Source organism: Amyelois transitella, chromosome 8 (assembly GCF_032362555.1).
Source record: "Amyelois transitella isolate CPQ chromosome 8, ilAmyTran1.1, whole genome shotgun sequence".
Classification (NCBI taxonomy): Eukaryota; Metazoa; Arthropoda; class Insecta; order Lepidoptera; family Pyralidae; genus Amyelois; species Amyelois transitella.
The window spans coordinates 7795443-7803370 of NC_083511.1; the positions used below are offsets into that span (position 1 = coordinate 7795443).

The 7928-nt window shown below is 32.9% G+C and overlaps 1 non-coding gene across 1 annotated transcript; it reads left to right on the forward strand.

Moving 5' to 3' along the window:
• Positions 1 to 7319: 7319 nt before the first annotated feature.
• Trnam-cau (transfer RNA methionine (anticodon CAU)) lies at positions 7320 to 7392 on the forward strand. The gene has a single exon. It is a non-coding gene; the product is annotated as a tRNA-Met (tRNA).
• Positions 7393 to 7928: the final 536 nt, after the last annotated feature.

Genomic DNA, 7928 nt, shown 5'->3' on the forward strand with positions numbered 1-7928 from the left:
AAATAATGCTAATGATGGTATCAACATTAATCTATCCTTCTCCATGTTTCTTTTATTACATATCATATGGTACTTACATCAGTTGAATAACAGTTATAAATAGGTACAATATGAACCCTATTAGGTTGAAATAATATGGTACCACTGGAATGCCTATGGTTTGAAATTCATTCTCATAAAGTAAATTACATAATAAGCTTAGAGCAAAAAAAAAGTTTATAACGTTATTTCCATAGAAAGTCCAAATACAACAGTTAACTTTGGCATAGGTAAAGACATTTACGAAAATGAAAATTTCAAATATTTAAGCAGTTGCAAAAATCACATTTATCAATTTAACGCAATAAAGGACCGGGTCACATTGACCCCAAGTAAATTAAACAACACACAAGGAAATTCCTTACGACTCGCAATAATTTGGAGGGCGGGAAAAATGCGAGGGGATTTAAATTTAATTTTCGAACTGGAACGACGCGAAATATCCCCAGCGGCTGTTCCAAGTTCAAACGTCGTAGAACAGAATCTTGAAAAATTACAAAAAAAGAACATTTACAAGTAAATGGAAAGCAGCCAGATTTAAAACGAAAAAATTTAAATATATACTATTTTTTATTTTATTTTCGAACACTGTGGCCGACCTTCTTTAGTCTTAAACTGTTTTCCTGTATAAATTAAATTCTTTGTTCAGGATTTAGCTCTTAATAATTTACAATAATACTTTCTCAACCACATTTCAGGAAGGGTTTTTTTTATTGTGCTTATAATATGATTCTCATCATTATTGTCTTTAACATACACATAAGATGAATTTCATTTTCGTATTAACCTAAGCTTTAAAGAGCCAAAATGAGAATCTAACTTCGACCAATCACATAAATGAATATTAATGTAAATATATCGCTTTCACTGCATTTAAACGTTTAAGATAAACAAACTAAAAGGTATTCCCTGTCGCGGACTTGTACTTGGTAATTAACAGGGTCTCCTTAGGGAAGGCGCGGGTCCGGTCATCGCAATATATTATATTCCAGATGACATCGGGGGTCCTGTTTTGAAGGATGATATGGAGCACGGATCGCCAACGCAATTTATTTTGTTGACGAAGTTTTGTTTGCAGTTTTTGGGGTTAACACGCCTTGTGCGCCTAAATTAATATGCGAACATTTGCGAATTTTCACATTTACTCATTTCCTTTATTTTTCCCGCCTTGAAGACTTACAGGGTAGACAGAGCAAATAGTCAAAGGACACAAAGGGCTGAGTTAGCAAAAATGTTTGGGACACACTGCTTATTTAATAGCGCCAAAGTATTTCAAGACGTATGATAAGGGATACCAACTCAACGACTCAACCATATTTTATCTATTTATACTAGGTAATCGCTTTTTGTAGGTGGTGGCGTTAAATTTGTCGCTTTTTGTAGAAGATGCTAAATTCATGCGGACGAAACTATGTGTATAATCTTGTCATATGTATGATGGCCTTACAAGCCAACTAAATGCATCTTTATTGCATTTCCAAGAAAATTATTACAAGGACAATCTGAGCTTGATAAAATTTTCATAGTTTACTGCCCAAGTTTTTACTGTGAACGATATGGCTGGCGGCGCGATTAATTCCTGAATGTTTGATGAGGTGTAAAGTCTTTGTGACGTCTTGTAGGGACAGGGGGAGAATGCTTTATGGTCACTTAAGGTTTTTAAGGTCCTTGAAGAAACAATTTTTCTTTTGGGAAGAGGTGAAAGAAACACTGCCAATAAATGAATTAGATTCCTTTAATATAAATAGTAAATAACACGCACACTATTTCGTTTTAATTTTGTACACTTCCGAGACCTTCTTTTGTGAAAGTAGATATTTTTATGCTACCTACAAAGAATAAATATTTTATCTTGCTGACTTCAAAACCGTGAACTAATAAGTATTCATTTAGTTTTCTTAATTGCACAGACAAACTTTTCCTAAACAAATCACATATATTTTTAGGTTATTGCCCCTCTGTTTCACAAAATTTCGATTTTATTTATATATATTATATAATGACGTATATATCCCTTGTAGATTAGAGTCAGAGCCAATGAAAGACCACGTTCAGCGCAATGTTTATTATTTATTTATATATTAACGTATTATTTGATACCTACTTACAACAAGTATTAAATAAACAAAATGACGGAAATACAATGAAAACACGTATATTTTCACATCCCAATACACTCGAGCGCGTAAATCTTTGCCTGACATTTTTATAAGAGGTTCACCCCTACTGCTTTGCTCGAATTAGGAATTACGGTACTGACTGCAACAAAATAAATCTCCCGTGGAAAAACTTATGCCTGAAGGTCTAATCTACATTTGTACCTAGTTTCGCCAAAATCGGTCTAGTAGTTTTTAAGTTTCATTACAAACAAAAAAAAACATTTTCTCTATTTCAAAGTTGTCGATTTAGGTACTACATAAAACTCGTAGAGTTTGGCTACGAGACTGCTACGAAAATCTACACCGCTACATAATTTTCTTATTTAGTAACGGTTATTGTATCAGATTAATCTTTTATTAGAAAAAATGTATGGCACCATGGCTAATTTTCTTAGCGCGTAGATTGTAAAAGTCAATCAATGGAATTTCTAACTATATGTAGATTTCTTTTATTAGGCGATGAGCTAGCAACTTGTCACATATCTGGTTCAAATCTTGTAACTATTGACTATCATGTGGGATAAGGATAGCATAAAAGATGAAAACACGAAATACCTACAATGTTTTTTTACAATATGCTATCCGTACCACGGACGTCTCATTCATCCGGGCGCCGTAACTAGTGTTTTTCGCGCAAGTTTTATGTGCTATTATTCGTTACGAGATATAAAAGTAATCCGGTCCGGTTTACGGCGCCGGACAGACTCATCCGAACTGGTGTGCACACCCCTTTATGTCGGGATACTAAAATCCGTTATGTATTGTTTATGTACTCCTGGATTTTGGATCTTGCTAACGTTATGATGTTCTGATATAATTATTACAGGTATTTTCCGAAACAAGATAAAATAGTTATTTTTAAGACTATCATGCTTTAGAAACTACTTATTATTTTAAAAGAAAAATCACATTAACATTCTGTTTAACATTATTTATGCAATAATAATGTAGGTTTATCAACCTAAGTTACCTTTCTTTGCTTTTGAGACGCTTGTAATCAACTTTGTTTCTTCTCATATTACGGACCATGTGAAATGTTTACGATATTTTCAGGTAATATGTATTAAAAGCTGTATATGAGTGGCCTTTCAGTCTATTCAAGACTGTTGGCTCTGTCTACCCCGCAAGGGAAATAGACGTGATGATATGTATTTATGTAAGTATATATTTAACGCCGCAGCCAGGTAAGACAAACGTGTCTAACTTACACACCCTTTTCCACACAAGGAGTTACAAAAACAATAAACAATTGGCAGTGCCTAACGTCTAGCGCATTTGCTCGCGGCAATCCAAAAGCCATATTCTGCCATAAATAAAAGAGGTCTCAAGCGCCCCATACCTTTCAATTTCTACGTGCCCGAGCCTAGTAAACAACTGTCATTTTATTTTATCACCTAGCTCGCGTAAACTCTCTCGCTTGCGATAAATTTTAATGTGAACGAAATATTGTCGCGTAGTAGGGACTCCGTAATGCGCAGTTTGTAACTACGCGAGGTAAAGGTAACTGAATTCGTGAATTTACTTAATAAAATATCACATTCTTGCTGGTTGCATCTTAACTTCCTAAAAAGGTCGTCTTATCTAAATAACTTATAGAGGTTTTTTTAACAGTACTTACGGTTCAACCTGAAAAAAACACTATGACCAAATACCATACACATTCGGCTCCCCTTGTACCTAAACATTTGGTTAATATAGAAAAGGTTAGACGATGACGAATAATAATATGTTTTCATTTCAAAAAAAATTAACTACAATGTTTCAAATTAGGTATATTTTCAATAGAAAAATTTGTATAATCGTTTGACTTGGTCTGAACACGATGTATAATTATATCTTTATAATAAAGTTCCATAACTTCGCTAGACGATCCGCCTAGTGTTTTAAAATTACTGATTTATACTGTCACAAATTTTCTCAATTATTTTTACGGAATCAGTATCAACAACACCGTGTGTTGTTGTACTTACCTGCTGTTTTTATCTAAACTCGTGGGGTCCATAAAATTATTCACGAGAGTCGCGTAGCTTTATGTAACCCATTGTGAAAGTCTTTTAACTGTTAAAACTTTTAAACACGGCTGTTCCGAATCGAGGATGGGTCTCAAGAGGTCTCCCTTAAAAAATTAAGGTTCAAAAAATAAAGTTAAGAATGTCCCCTCGTTGGAGAGAGTAAACATTTTACGTCCGCTTAGGAATCGGGAGTTTTGAATTAAAAAACCTCTTTGTAGCCTGGAGAATAACAGGTAACGTACAAATTTGGTTACCGGAATAAAATTTCAGGTACATTAGGTAACCAAACTTTACAGATTTCAAGTTTAATTAAAATAAAAAAACTCTAAGTTAATCTCGTTATTAGCTTATGAAATCGTATTTTGGTGTGCTTCAAAGCTTCGGGATTGGTAAGTATCGATAAGAGAAGGAATACTTACTAGTTTCTATAAGGTACTTCTACTCTGGCGGAAATTATACGGTAAAAACGTTTAAATATTGTAAGACCGTTCGTTCACATAATAAAGGAAAAATATGTAGTTATTCCACTCTTGTAATATTTTCCCTCACATTTTACACTAGTGCATTGTACTGTCATTGGAAGTTAAGTGTCATAACAATAAAGAAAGTAAAGTGGCCAAGTATGGACATGCAAAAATCCGTGATTAAACGGGACCGCGGTTAATTCATGTTGAATTCATCAAGTTGCCGTAACTAGGTGTCTTGATAATTTAATCCTTGCAGGATTGCCCAATTAAAATGTTGCCAACGACTTTTTAATATTCACCATTGCGGAGAAGGGTTGAGTCTAAAACATCCTAAAATTTATCGCCCCAGAGAGGATTTATTCGAAAATAATGACACTTTGCGTGTCGATTAGCGAAAGTTTGAGAAGGCTTTGCTATGCTTTGGAGTTGGACGTAAAAATATTTTAGAATATTGATGAGTCTTATTGAAATATAAAAAGGTCCCTACAAAAAAATTTAAGAAAATTCATCGTGTTAATATTCCTTTGCTATGAGGGATTCTACAAGTAAGTACACTTTTACATATATTTTTTTATTTTCGCGTACAACATTAAACAAAAAGTAATTACTAGGGAACCGTCTGCCCTGAATTTCTTAAGTAGTTTGCCTAGTAAAATAACTAAGGTTCAACAATACGTGAATTTTTTACCCTCTAAAATAGTTTTTAATCCCATCTTAACTAATATTATAAATGCGAAAGTAAGTTCATTTGTTTGTTCTTGTTCTTCGCGAATTATCTACTGAATTACTCTTCTTGACATTTTGCATATCTACATATACTTAATTAAGAGTCTGGAGAAGGACATAGGGTACTTTCATCTCAGTAAAATGTATACTTCCAAAAAATCTTTTATAGGTAGCGTTTAATTCGCGCGTAAGGCGGTGATAAATAAACGCTGCACAAATTAACCCACGGATATATTAAAACTTATTAGCCCTATCAAAATCTATGATGTAACTTATGATTTATTTTTACTTTCCTATTTTCTAAGAGGATTAGTGAAATCTATTCTGTATTCGATTCCAATATCCTAGGCAAATTGCGTTACACCGTACGTACGACAACTATAGAAATATGTTTGTAGCTCCGTCGTTCCGTCTGTCTGTCCAGAAATAACCTGGGGACTGGACGGTGGACAGTTTTCATTAGATTTCTAATCCCAAAGGCTGTACACTGAGGTTTGAAAGCGGATTCTGCTGGACAAAATATTAAATTGCAACAAAATTTCGAAATTTCAATGTTTATGGAGACTGATGTTTTGTACGTATATACATAAGTATATAATTTAAATGTAATACTATAAAAATATTTATTTAAGTAGATCTGCAACTCCTTCATCAACAACGTGAATCAATTGTAAAGTAATACATATTATTCTTATTTTATCTTCGTTTAAAGAAACTCATATCTAGTACCCATTTACTAACAACTTAAAAACTGTTATTTTAACCATAAGCTGATAGCTAACAGTTTTATGTTTAAAATAAAAATAAAGTCAATTTAGAATTACACCGACGTTCCGTTCTTTTTTTGCACTTTTTAACGAAATGACATTCGCTACTTATTATTACGTTAATAACATACTATATATGAGCATAACCTCAAAAAATCCAAAAGTTCATTTAATACTTACTTAAATAAAGTGCTGTTATGAAAATATGAACGCTAAAATTAAAATGTTGTATTGTAAACTATATTATATAAATAAGTACTGACTGAAAATACCTATTGATGCATGACAATAAATAAATGAAAATAAGTAGGTATTCCATATTTTCTTCTTTATGTTTTTTGTCGGAAGTTTAGCCTTGTTTAGCGAAGTAGCAAACATAAGTACAAAGTATAAAATACCATAACACGTTACTTGAATAAAACCATGTGTCCTTTTCCATTATCTCAAAGAAAACTCATTTTCTTGTTTCTTATATTTTGATCCATGACCACTGTGCAAAATGTGTAGCCGGCGGCTGGCCCATTGGATGTTACAATACTTCCTCGGTTAGGGGACTGATTTGAAAGTTATCAGACTACATAGCCAGTTAGGTATTATAGCAATAAGAATATTGTTTCATGCGACATCTTTGCAAATTTCGCACATTCACTCACTTCGATACAAATCAAGTATTGGTCTTTCACGGGGTAGACAGAGACAAAAGTCACAAAACATTAAAGCAAAGTTTAGCTGATTCGCAAGTGATGGAATAACTGCAAAAACACTTGCTTTTACCTGCAGCTTCGCCTGCTCGAATGTTACATCACCTATACGTGCGAATTTAGCGCTACCTAGAAAAAATTTAAGGTGTTTAGCTAATTCCACGGGAACTATAGTTTTTACCGGGATTATAAGTAGGTACCATGTCTGATTCTCTGTTCTGATTTAAGAATCATATACGCATAATTTCAAGAAGATTGATTCAGTAGATAATACGTAGAGATAACAAACAACCAAATAACAATACTTTAGAAATTAGTTGGGATTCCGGTAAGTGAGTATGTATTACCATCTACGTAAGGGTAAAAAAACAGCTAATACACATACATACACATTTCCTGAGTTGACTTTGTTTATATTGTATAGTAAATTTTCAATCATGTTACGCAAGCCTCGGTAGCGCAGTAGGCAGCGCGTAAGTCTCATAATCTTAAGGTCGTGAGTTCGATCCTCACCCGGGGCAAATCCCTTTTTGTGTCAGAAAAAAAATCATTGAAATATTTTTGTTTTCTTCCTTTCTCATATGAGTTAAATATTATTATGTTTTCTTAGAAAAACATGCATATATGATATAAAATTATCCATTTTGTTTATTGCAATTTTTTTCTTCAACTGTAAAGACGTGAAAATTAAAAACATTTCCGAATAAAATCGACGATGAAAATAATTCATAGTGCGTGAATTTTTTTTTTTAATATTTTGTAATTAGCAACGTAGCGCTATCTATGGAACAAATATGGAAACTTAAGAATGATGATAATTTACTCAAACAAAATGTAGATGTCACTTTAATGCTTTAAGACAGCTGCCATCTATTATATTTTATAAGAACTATTTATTGTGACAATCCAAGAATAAACTGGTAGTTTTACTTCGTAATATCTGTATAAAACGCTAGATGGCGCAGAGCGTATTTTGTTTTTACTAAACTATTTCCTAAGCTTGAAAACCAATTTTACATTTTATTTCATGATAAAAAATAATGCCTAAAATAAGATG